This window comes from Ptychodera flava, chromosome 4, assembly GCF_041260155.1.
Source record: "Ptychodera flava strain L36383 chromosome 4, AS_Pfla_20210202, whole genome shotgun sequence".
Classification (NCBI taxonomy): domain Eukaryota; kingdom Metazoa; phylum Hemichordata; class Enteropneusta; family Ptychoderidae; genus Ptychodera; species Ptychodera flava.
In genome coordinates this window covers 14,316,161-14,328,708 of record NC_091931.1, presented here as the reverse complement: position 1 = coordinate 14,328,708, position 12,548 = coordinate 14,316,161, and the positions used below count along the sequence as shown (strand labels likewise).

General features: G+C 37.5%; 1 protein-coding gene across 1 annotated transcript in view; it reads right to left on the bottom strand.

Annotated features, from left to right (window-relative positions):
* The window catches only part of LOC139130967 (cyclic nucleotide-binding domain-containing protein 2-like), a 61,507-nt gene extending 53,265 nt beyond the window's left edge, over positions 1-8,242 (bottom strand). Inside the window, exon 1 of the mRNA XM_070696827.1 lies at positions 8,033-8,242. The gene's annotated coding sequence lies outside the window, so the exon portion shown is untranslated. The remainder of the gene's footprint in view (positions 1-8,032) is intronic.
* Between the last annotated feature and the right edge of the window lie 4,306 nt (positions 8,243-12,548).

The window sequence follows — 12,548 nt, the reverse complement described above, 5'->3', positions numbered from 1 at the left end:
TTGTGTAATATGAAACCATCAGAACATCACGTGATACAAAGAACACACCGAGAAGCTGTCATTACGGTTAGATGAACCCTTTAAACGGTAAACAGAGCAACGAAATGGCCAAATTATAGTCATAAAGGTTACTTTAGATGCCACATTTACTTCTAAATAGTTAATACACTTTATAATATAACACAATAGCGAAGGTTTCTTTCACAAAAGAGAGATATATATATATTATATATATATATATATATATATATATATATATATATATATATATATATATATATATATATATATATATATATATATATATATATATATATACATTTATATATATAATGAACACGTTTTGAAGGTTCAACTTGTTTCTGTTCCTGTGAGATTCTGAAGTGTACACTTGCTTCAACCCAGCATGGCTTGGATACGGAATAATAAACAGCCGTATACATAACCAGATAAGGCGTTACCGAATTTTTTATGGGTTTTTTAATTGTAAAGCAGAAAAAAGACTTAGCCGGCGCTGAATATTAAGCAGACTATAAGGGATGATACAAAATGTATGCCGTTCTTAATCGCCGTTTCAACATGAAAAGAAGATATCCAAGTTATGATTTGAATGTCCCTAAAAGGATGCATGTAGTATACTCACAAGAAGAACGGCGATTTATTGGCGAAAATCAAAATACTGTAGCTTGGTCGTCCAAGTATTATTGACTCTCCACATTTTCATTATCTCAAGTAACATGTGCATGAAAAGGATCAGCGTTCACTGACCAACGACTCGTGACCTTTTTAAGACGTCAGCAAGGAAACCATTTCAAACGATGAGCGGACATTGAAGACACTATCGTCACAACACCTGCACCTCGTCTAACTTACATTGTTTGTGTCCGACGTCCTCGTCGACCTTGCACCTATGACAGCGTGACTAATGAACGAATTCAAGGATAATAGACTATCATCACAAATGCGTACATACATTTGTTTGTCAAGAGAATATCGTAACAATGTAGGTACCGCAATGTTCACCACAGTTGACAGTAGAAAACTGACTCTTTGTTCAACTTTTTGGATCAGCGACGGAAATCAATGTATTGTGTCCACTGTCCCCTCAGTTTGAACAATGCTTCTGATGGCTGGAGCTCGACAGTAGAGCCGAGACTCTTTATGGTTGAAGGGGTTCAAAATGGTTATTTCTTTGAAAACATAACGCTAGATGATTCACTTCCTATGCTCTACGGAACTCCTTTTCTGCCATTGTAATTTTTCTTGAAAATTTTAGTAGCTTGTACTGCTTTCCTGATGGAATTATCTTCAGCTTCAGTTACTGGGAACACACGCATGCGCAAATCTTAACCCTAGACTTTTAAACAAGTACCAATCTGTATTGTCGCAGATGATTGCTTACATTCTCATATTTGGTCGTTGAAAAATTTATATGTAATCTCTTTTGCGGTATGTTTTTGTCGAGTCCACTTTGTTCCAGTCACGTATCCTACGTTGGCACGTAAACACCGAATGGCTCGTTGATTATTTCTAAATGTATAAGAAGAAGGGCGAGTCGAGTTCATATTGACCCGTAAAAGATACTAAATTTGAAAATAAATTACAGCAAGCGTATAAATTTAAAAGTTAGGCCACAGACAAATCGTTTGATGGCAAGTCGCAGTTGCCCTAGTCAAGCCGAAACTATAGTTTACAAGCAGAGTGCGAAAAACACTTGGAAATGCATGGAACATTACAGGCTATCCTAGTGTACCTTTAAAAATTAGTTCTTCTCTTCATCCGGGGCTCGATGCAAAGTATGAACAATGTGAGCTTGTTCTTTGATTTAAGCAATGAAAAGACCAATACTCGTGAACGGTGGAAATGCTTCAGTCGGACCTTTTACTGGAGATTAGTGGCGCGGCATAAGCAAAATTTTCATAACAATTGTGCATTTATGATAAAAGCATGAAATTTGGTATGAATGTAGATTATCATAATATCAATCAATTTGGATACCGAGCCACCACAGATTAAGCCTCGTTCTGGTGTGGCGGCCATTTTTAAATATGGCGACCATCAGTCACTATAAAATCCCCTACTTGCTGCTCTACGGATGATTCTGTGGGGAATAGTGGATGTATTTCCATCATAAGTGCCCATTAATATTACTATTTGCATATTTTTATAAGTATAGAGACTTGTTCTGTGTAGCGGCCATTTTGAAACATAGCAATCTTCAATTACTGTAAAATCCCATAGGTGCTGTTCTACGGATGATTCTGTGGTGAAGAGTGGAGGTATTGTCGTAATAAATGCATATTAAGATTACCATTTGCATTGTTTAATGTTTGATTATTTCATTTTCTATGAAAATCGAGTTCTCTTAATAAAATTATTGACAATATGGCTGCCACAAGGCCAAAGTGGAAGATTCAAAATTGCCAAATTTAATGTTTTTTTACGATGAGCAGCTGTTAGCTGTCCTTTGTAAGAAGACTTTCAGAAGGTACCGTTAAGAGTTTTTTATTTTATTTTTATTTGTAATCGTTGATGCACATGTTTCAACCATTTTTAGGGTTGTAGCTGGTGTGTGTGTGCATTACACGTACGGCACACTCACAAGATTTTGCAAACTATTGGCCTAGATCGGCCCACGGGAATGAAGAGTTTGAGTGTAAGAACAGCGTGTCCCATGTTCTGCCAATGGATGGGGGTTCTTGAGTAGAAACGTTGAATATGAGCAATATTTTGACACTCTAATTATCGTTTCTAAACTTTATAATTAGCCATTGACGAGTTTTGCAGGGCGTTCTTGCTCAAAAGGCCTAACATGGAAAATTGTGCGGGGAATTTAACCCAATCCTTCACTCTTGTTCATCTACATTCATACATAGGTCTACATACAAAAACATAATAATATTTACTGTATAACATTTTTTAAGTTTGAACGCTGAAAGCAATAACATTTTGGGGCAAAATCTCTTATATGTCACCATAATTGTCCTCTTAGAGATTTATCATGTATACTACAATTAGTGGCGCCATTTAGAATTTGACCACGTGGAGAACACGATCATATTTTATGTTATTTTTGGCTATATATATATATTACGTTTTATACATTGACTTTTTATACATTGCTTTTCATAATTCATTTAAGAGACCGATCTTGTATAATTTGATATAAATTTCATGATTTATAAATTAGTTTAAGAGTTATTTCAACGTCACGTCAATGGTCTATTGCACGAATATAGATTCATGCCCATCATGACAGCCCTGCGCCCACACAGAACTTGACGGGGTGGAAACCGTCGATCTCGCCTGAAACGACGTTCTGCACCCCGTCTATTAGTTATGCATAGTTTACCTTTCTTCTTTAAAGGAAGGTACGCTTGGCACCTTTTGGTCGTCTTCGCAAACGAACGGCTGTTCCAATTATGCGGTTTCCACCCGACTAGAATTTACCAACAGCGCCACTGTCGTATGTTAAAAAATGTGAAAGAGGCTCCCCACCTTACTTTCCAAAATGTTTAATTTGTGTCGAGTTTGTCTTAGATTCGTTTCGGATATGTGTTCCTACATAGCTCTACTGGTCATATTTTGAAGAGTACCGCAAAATCATAGTATTGCCAACTCTAATGCGTTTTCGTTAAACCTGTCTTCTTGTAGGTCATCTGCTGAGCTCGATTTGTAACATAACATGGCTTATAGGGTAACATTGGAAAGTAATTGTATTCTTCTTTCAGATGACATATTGTAATTTGCAATATCTTCCACAGTTTTTATAAAATATGTCCAAAACTTACCCCATACCCAAACTTTACATTGCAAATTACTGGCACTGCTTATCTCAAATTCTACCAATTTGTACCTAGACATATTACAAAGGGCAATGCTTTGCATGAAATATGTTTTATTTGCTACAGGCATACGTCAAAATATGAAAGACTTTTAACAGCAAAACTATTGGGATGCAATGGCTGTTACAGTCATGTTTAAAGGGTACCTTAAGTCAAAGTATTGCGAATATTTGTTAAGCGTGTCTCCTTGTAAGTCATCTGCTTAGCTTTATTTTATATTTAACATTAAATGGTTTATGGGATAACATTGGAAAGTAATTTTATTCTTCGTCAGATGACAAATTGTAATATGCAATATCTTCCAATGTTTTTATAAATATGACCAAAAATTAGCCATACTCCAAACTTTATTGAAAATTAATGTCACTGCTTATCTCAAATTCTACAACCCTTTTACCTAGACATATAATAATAGGCACTGCCTTGTATGAAATCTCTTTTATTTACTACCGGGACGCGTCATAAATATGAAATAGACTTTTAACAGAAAACATATTAGAATGCAATAGCTGTTATAGTCATGTTTTGAAGGGTATTGTAAAATCATGATTTTGAGACTCTTGTTAAACCAATCTTCTCCTGAGCCAAATCTCTGAGGTTTATGTTTCAATCTTGACTAGAGTGTCACTATTTGTATAAGAAGGAATACATCACATTTGATCAGATAATTGGCCACCCAACACTACCTTCCTTAGGTCTTGGGTGTACGTGTCAAGTGGATAACCAAAATATGATTGGCAATAGTCTAGGATTGTCGTTTAAACTTGTTGTCTCAGCCTATGTAAACACCATGGAGAGGAATAAAATATTCGCCGGTTGACGAGCCATGCAAAAGCAAGCACAGGTCCGGGGAATGCCAAGCACGGACATCACTGACAAAAGTGCAGGATTGTGTTTAAGCTTTGCTTTCCCTACCTTTCATGTTTGTTAAATGAAAGAAAATTGAGTAATACAATTAATGACTATGGTACCATGTTTTTGCATGTGAATAAAAAATTGTGTACTATCAAGTTTAGGAGCAGAATACACGATGCATGAAATATGATCATTGCAGCACCGCGCCCACACAAAAATTGACCGGTTTGGGATTATGGCCCATGGACTAGTTTTATTGTTCCCAATGTTTTTCCTCAAATATTGGGTTAGTCTGATGTACTTGGCACTTTTCGGAAAACTTGTACCGGTTGGTCTGAAGGGCTCTTCCAATAATTTTGTATGGCCCTTGTACTTTTGAGGTGTTAAACTTCCTTTTGCCAGTAACAAAGTCTCAGCCACAAACAACATGAAATTCATCAAGAACCTATCATCGCTCAAACTAACAAACACCGAAATAATAGCAGTAGGCAAAGGCCTAAAATTCATTCCGACAGGATTTCAGTAAATATAGTCGTAAAATGAGACTACGCTACATCATGAGACACAAACAATCGCAAAACACCCATTCAAAGAAAAATAAAACTAGACTCCCTGAATAACAGAGAACACAAAACTTGAAGGTTAACTGGAAGCTACTTAACTTGCACTTCTAGAGATATCCTTTCACACAAGGAAACAAAACATTTCTCGTATCCAAAGAATCGATAAACAAGCTTGCAAGCAATAGACACATAACCATAAAACCCAGACACTTTAAGGTCGGGGCATTGTCATTAAAAGATTACAAAATATTACGTACGCGAATACGAAAGGCAATTCACTCAGCTTTATACACAACTATGTAGACAGTGACAACACAGAACAAATAGCAAACTAAGAAAAGAATCTACACTGCGAATGTTGAGAAACCATACGGGTTTCGAAACGCAAGCATCAAAGGGCCACTCAATCAACTTTGAAACACCAGAGGTCCGGCTGCGGCTCGCCATAATCTTTCTGTACACAAACAAAACATTACCGTACACACTAATCCAAACTTCCAAACATATATCCGAAGCGAAACAAATATTTTATTAACACAAAAATCGGATAAGAATAACATCCCAATCTTATTTTCTGTCAAAAGTCTATTTCACATGATAAACATGTCCTGTAGCAAATAAAACATATATCATACAAAGCATTGCCTTTTTGTATTATGCCGAGGTAAAACATTGGTATAATTTGACATTAGCTGTAATTTGCATGGCAAACTTCGGGGTATCGGGTAAGTTTTGGTTCTACTTCATAAAAAATCTATGGTACATATTGCATATTACATATGTCATTTTTAAAGACAAATAAATTTCCATTCTAATGATACCCAAAAAGTCAGGTTATGTTAAAAAAAGCTTAGCAGATCACTGACATGTAGTAGTACAACAAGACAAATGCACGTGGGTATGCGCAAATAGTGATTTTGCGGTACTCTTCAAAACAAAACCATGAAAGTTATTGCATCCCTTTTATCTGTTAAAATTTTATTTCGTATTCTACAGATCCCAAGGCTTCTATAAATACAGTTTGATATCCTAGAGGTGCATGTACCCCTCTAGCCCATGGCCTAATATTTCTTGACTGCTGACATAGTGTCGTCCTTTGATAGTATCTAATATTGTACATTTTATGCATACGAATTGTGTTTTTGTCTGTATTTACCCGTTTAACAAGTCAGACGATTAAGAAAAGTTGAAAAAAAATTGTAAATTACTCTTCCCATATTTTCTAATTGAAAATATTCAACCCAAAATTACTCAACGCGTTGTGCATTTGACATTTACTAGGTGAGAAATACCTTGTCTGGCGGCCATTTTGAAAAATGGCTGCCATGGCAACGCTTCAACAGATTTCAGTGGCTCGGTATCTGAATTTGTTCAACTCATATAAGACACATCTGAGCCAAATTTGGTGCTTTTATCAAAAAATGCACAATGGATTAGCCATGCCGCACCACTAGATCGGACGCTGTTATTGTACAAATATTCTTGACTACTGTGACGAACGAATCGTACACATATACGCCATTGTTGATTTTCAGTGAATGGAAATGGTGATTTTTGTTTGCTCGAGGGGGGGGGGGCTACTTGACTGAAAACTTTGAAATATTGACAAGTACACAGCCTCTACGACGAGTTCATCCACACATCGGCGACAGCGGGCAAGAAATCAGCGGCACTCCACTGCCCACTTCTAAGATAAGCACGAGCACGGCTAGGTTTGAAATGTTCGATTGTCACACTGTGTTATCTTTTAAACTTGGATATCGTCTGAGCAGAAAACAGCGACGCTATGTCGTTCCGTTGGTGTATCTAACACAGGCATTCAGTAACTGGCATTTATAAAATACTACAAAACTGGTGTTGTTGTATTAGTTTTTATTTAGGCTGCAGTCAGCGCATGCTCTCCCAACAAGACCATGTCAACACTGAACGATAGTATTACTCTTGCGACGAAAAGCGCACACCTTTCTTTGAATTTCAAGCTCGGACAAAACGAGCAAAATCGGATCTGACGTGATTCGGTTTCAGTTTTTACGATCTACAGCTTTTCACAATCCACAGAGTGAAAATCAGACTAGCTGTGCACCAGTTAACGATGGACCAAAGGCTTGAAACAGAGGCGACCTTCTTTGATGTAACGCTTACTGCCCAAGTGAAATATCAGTGTACACCGCAGCAAACTAGACTGAGAAAACACAGAACCCGAAGACCGGCTCGTATCGGCCGATGATCGTCATATATAGACCGCTGCGCACAGGATTTGGTTAATCCTTTAAGAATAACTTGTACAACTCTCATGCTAAGCTAATCAATAAAATTGACACCTATAGTGAGCAGATATCAAAATAAAGGTGGTCATTGAAATCTCACCTGCTCGCCGTCAACGATCGTTTTCCTAAAAGTATTATATTGCCCATTCGAGTAGTTCGCCCATACGATTGTCTGTAGAATCAACGGATGTTTTTTTGAAGGAAGAGAAAAGTATTAAATTTTGTTGATCCTTTTTATTTTGGTGACGTTCCCGCTTTGGTATTTTGTCTCACCTCGTTAAAGTGAAAAGGGTAGCTCATCGGGCGCGTTTTACCTACTCGTTAGGCTTATAGAGCCTTCAGTGTTGATCCTCTTAAGCTACCCCCGGATCGACTTTTTGTCCTCGGGGGAATTTTTCACCTCGCTACTGTCAACATCTGTTGTCTGGTATCGGATAACTGAAAATACACTCAGCGCACAATCTTTGCACTATATACGTGTTATAATATGCTTGTTCCTTACCTGCTCTCGCTGGGATTAAACTAGCGGCTATAGGTCTGAGTCGTTGCACTACGTTGATTCGAGTTTTTCAATTACACTTCGTTGGTGCACTAATCTCTGTATGCGTCTGGAGATTATCTGTGGAGGACGTCGCCGACCGTTTTGCCACACGCACAAAAAAGGTAGTTCTGTGTGACGAAGTCGAGTTTGTTTGTGGTACACTATACACTTGTCAGTCAGGGTCGCGCGAGGTGACAAGCGATTGGGTGCCTGGTAACGGACGCGCAATAACGGCGTCACGGTCATTAAATACCCGATAATCGCCCGTGGCATTGGCAACCGAACGCGTTGTTATCAAGATTTTGATAATTCTCAAAGACTGTTATAAAACTGCGCGTACCCAAGACCGCGAAATCTAATAAATTCAAGTTGCTCCTCGTCTCTGTTTACCTATTCTGTGTGCATACAAGTGTTTCAGCGAACCGTTTTTGCGCTCAATGAGAGCTTTAATGATTATTGTTCCCCGGAACAAAATCGTCAGAATGGATCTAACCGACGAGTTGTCTACGATGAAAAAGACCAGGCGAGGTTCATACAGCGGAAATAATTTCTCGCATATCGGGCTCAATGACATCTTTTCAGCAAAACTCAGTAGGGGGTCTGCAGTCACACATCCTTATCAAAACCTGAAAGCAACCGACATAAAGAGTGGTCGTTCGACTAAGAAATTTCTCTTTTATTTATGAATTTTACATTTCTTCCTACTGTCTGAAAAATGCTGGCTTGAAATCAAAGCATGGTCAAACCTCGATGTGGGAGGTTATTTGTATACGCAATATCTCCGATGAAGTTCTAAACCCCGCTTGAAAGTGTTTACTAACGCTGTTCCCGGACGCTATTACAGGGTGTTCACAACCACTTACGTTGATTGACCGGACGGGAGTTTCAACGGTGTGCCGGGTGATTGTACGTTACCAGGTGTGGTGCGGCGCGTCCGGGGCATTGTCACATCAATTCGTTGAAGATTACCGAGGTATGGACATTTCGGACGTGTGTTCGCGGTCGAACCGATGACCCTGTCAAAATGACAGCAAGTATTGACACATGGCGAAGGTGTACGCTTGGTGACTTCAAGATAAGATTTTTTCAAATGTTGCTTTTACCCACAGGATATATATAGCATTGTGTGATCTACAGTCGAAAGATATATATCACTTTATATAAAATCAAAACAACGGACTATTGCCAACGACATACAGATCTTCATTCAATTAAGAAAAAGGAGAGACAAAACTAAGAATACATTGTAATATTTTAGATTTAGATAGACAAAAACTGGACTTTCATAGTCAGCAGTGACTATGACGGAATGATCAAGGATGTGCGTTTCATCTTGCGAGGGCGCCATGATCAGGATGTTGACTTGTTCGCCTTGCAAAAAATAACAAATCTTTCGGATTCTTCGCAGCGTGCATACACTACAATTTTAAAATCAAATTTGCACTTTTCATCGACTGAACCCCATTCAAATATCAGGACGACTGCAAAAACAATTTGTTGGCAATTGTCTTTTTCATTTCAGATTGTTTTTTTCATTTGTCTGTCCCCTCCAATGATATAATAGTCCATTCCTTGTCTTATAAAAATTATTATTAAGGTACATTAAGGTAATATGCTCCTCGAAAGTGAAAGATTTAAACTTTTGCTCAAACTCTCCTGCACGAAACTTCCAACTATTCTCTTACCAAATTAACATAAAAAAATCGGGGGTCACCGTGCAAAGTTTGGAACTAGCGAAGCAAATTACCCAACATTTAGCGAGATTTGATAATCAAAATGGCCGTCATTCCTGTGTAAACTCTATGAGGAAAATTAAATTTTGGACCTTCGAAAAACTAAGACGGTGAAAGATTTTCTTTCTCCAAGAGCCCCCACAATTGGTAGATCAGAAAACTATTGTATAAATTTGAGAGTCCGACTATCTGTCCCCGAGGCACATTCGCAGAAGTTTGGAAGTCACACTGGGTTGCATTTATACACTGGGTGTCTCCGACGGTAGAGTATCAGGCCTGTAAACTAAGGCGTACATGAGGCTCTGAACATTATTATAGCCACAGTAAGCTGATATTTTAAACATTAAGAAGACACTAAATTTTTCATGTCTTTCATCAGACATTATTCAGAAATAAATTTCACGGCATTATATGGTGGTTGCTCTAGGCATAGACATGGTTTCATTGCAGTTTATTCGCGTCAGACGTACTTCTGGATTAAAGCCTTTTTTCTCAAGTTCACCAGGATTAAACTTTAACATTTGTCAGTGGTGTGTAGTCATGGTTGCTTTAATTAGTATTTATTTTCTAATTTGCGGGTTACTTTGAATGTTGGCATGGCTACAATACAAAATTTATCATCTTACCGGGGAAGATGCTAGACTTCAACCAAATCACCGGGCATGTTTTAGCAAAGTCGGCTAAAGTTTGTTGGTTGCCATGGGCTTGGTGGAAGGTCAAGGCTGCCGTGAATTAATTGCCATGCTTTGCATCCACCTGGAGTTGACACCTGTCGTCTGGTTTGTTTTTGGCAAAAATAAAACGATACAGATAAGTGCAGGAGTTGGTTCAATTATGGTACGGTTGTCTTTTTTCCTGCCGATCAACATCACTTTAACAACTTTGTGCATTCTCACCATAAAGGGCATGTTACAAAAATACACTTCTTCAGCCAACTTTAAGCAGTTTCAAATTGGGAAATCGTGTTTCTACCCCATATATGGCAGCGCCATTCTAAAATATCCACGTCTATTGGGGTTGGATTGGTCGCACACTTTAACTAAATTGCATTGACACAATACTGGAATTGCCACACAGTGCAGTTCAGTTAATCTCGAACTGATTAATGCAACTTGAACGCATAGTGCCACACGATGATGTACAAGGTGAGTCTGAGAATCTGTTTAACAGGTAGAGAAACGAGCGACCTAGCGGCCGATATAGCTGCCCGCTGTTAGTTTGTATGAAAACGACAATTGTAGAATCACTACACATAGCATAGTAGTCCAAAATTAAATTCAAAGAAAACTAACATGGCTAGAGAAAATTGCCGTTTTTGTTTGACACAGGTCAAATGGTCTGTCGTCCAAATGAATTAGAAGAGCAGTAAGATATACATTTGTGATATGTAGGCCTAATGCAATGCAGACTACTGGTTGTGGTTTTCGCTTACAGCATAATGAACTCTGTACTGAAGAAATGCACACATTTGTAACTTCTAGTGCCACACATTATAAGAAAGCAATTATGATCATAACATTAATGATGTATCGCTGAGAAGCTAAATATGGAATTTCAAAGCGCTAAGACAAGTGATCTTAAAACGGTTTTGGCCAAAAACGAGAGACTAGCCTCAAAAATTTGCATATTCAAATTCATCATCATTTAAAAGAAAAGTGAATGAAGTCATCCCTGAAACGTTATAAACCAAATTTGATTAGTTTTGGACAATCACTCTCAGAGCTGCAGTTTGTTTTCAGAAAAAATTGAGAAAAAATGATAAAACATCAATAAATATAAATGTGCAAATTTTATGCTAATTATTAATAATCAAATAAGCTTAAGGGCTTCCAAAGGAGACAGTTATTAAATTTGAAAGCTGTATGACAAACACAAATACAATTTTGGACCAAATATGAGAACCTTGTCCAAAAGATTGCATCTACTAATTTCATCGTCATTTGAATAAAATTAAGTAAGGTTATCCCTTGGAATATACAAACAAAATTTGATTACTATTGGTTGAGTAATTTTAGAGAAAAGAATGTTTTGAACAAAATTTACCAAAAATCTCAAAGAGTATAAAATGCATTTTTTTGCCAATTTAATCTGAACTATGTGAAGATATCCCTAAGATGTTGTACTTGAATTTCAAAGCTGTAAGACTGGTGGTATAGAGAAAGCCATGTTTTGTATAAAGTTGAAAATTTAAAAAAATGCGTATATAAATTCATCACCATTTGAACAAAGCTGAACGAGGTCATCCCAAGGAACATATGAATCAAATTTGACTACTATTGGACAAATGTTTCAGAGAAAATTTTGTGAAGAAATTGACAAAAGAAGTAAAAAATACTCCAAATTACAAAATTGCAGATTTTGTTTTAATTTCGACAAATCTCAATTAGTTCATTCCTTGGAACATGTATACCAAATATCAAAGCTCTCTGATGAGTGTTTTGGAAGAGGCAAAAACGGCCTTAAAATACACAGTTGAGTATTTCATCACAGTTTGGACAAATCCGATTGAAGTCATCACTTGGGACCTCTATACTAAATATAAAAGTAATTGGACTGATGGTATTCAAGAGGCAGCTTTGATAGTCGAGAGTTGATGGACAAAAGATCATGTACGACACATGCAAGACTATGATGATGAAGGACAACCACCGATTTGATAAGCTACACATCACTGACATTGGAGCTAAAAGCTGACAAAGTACCAACAGTGGCAGCATACAGGAAGATCATCTACTGGGCTAGTG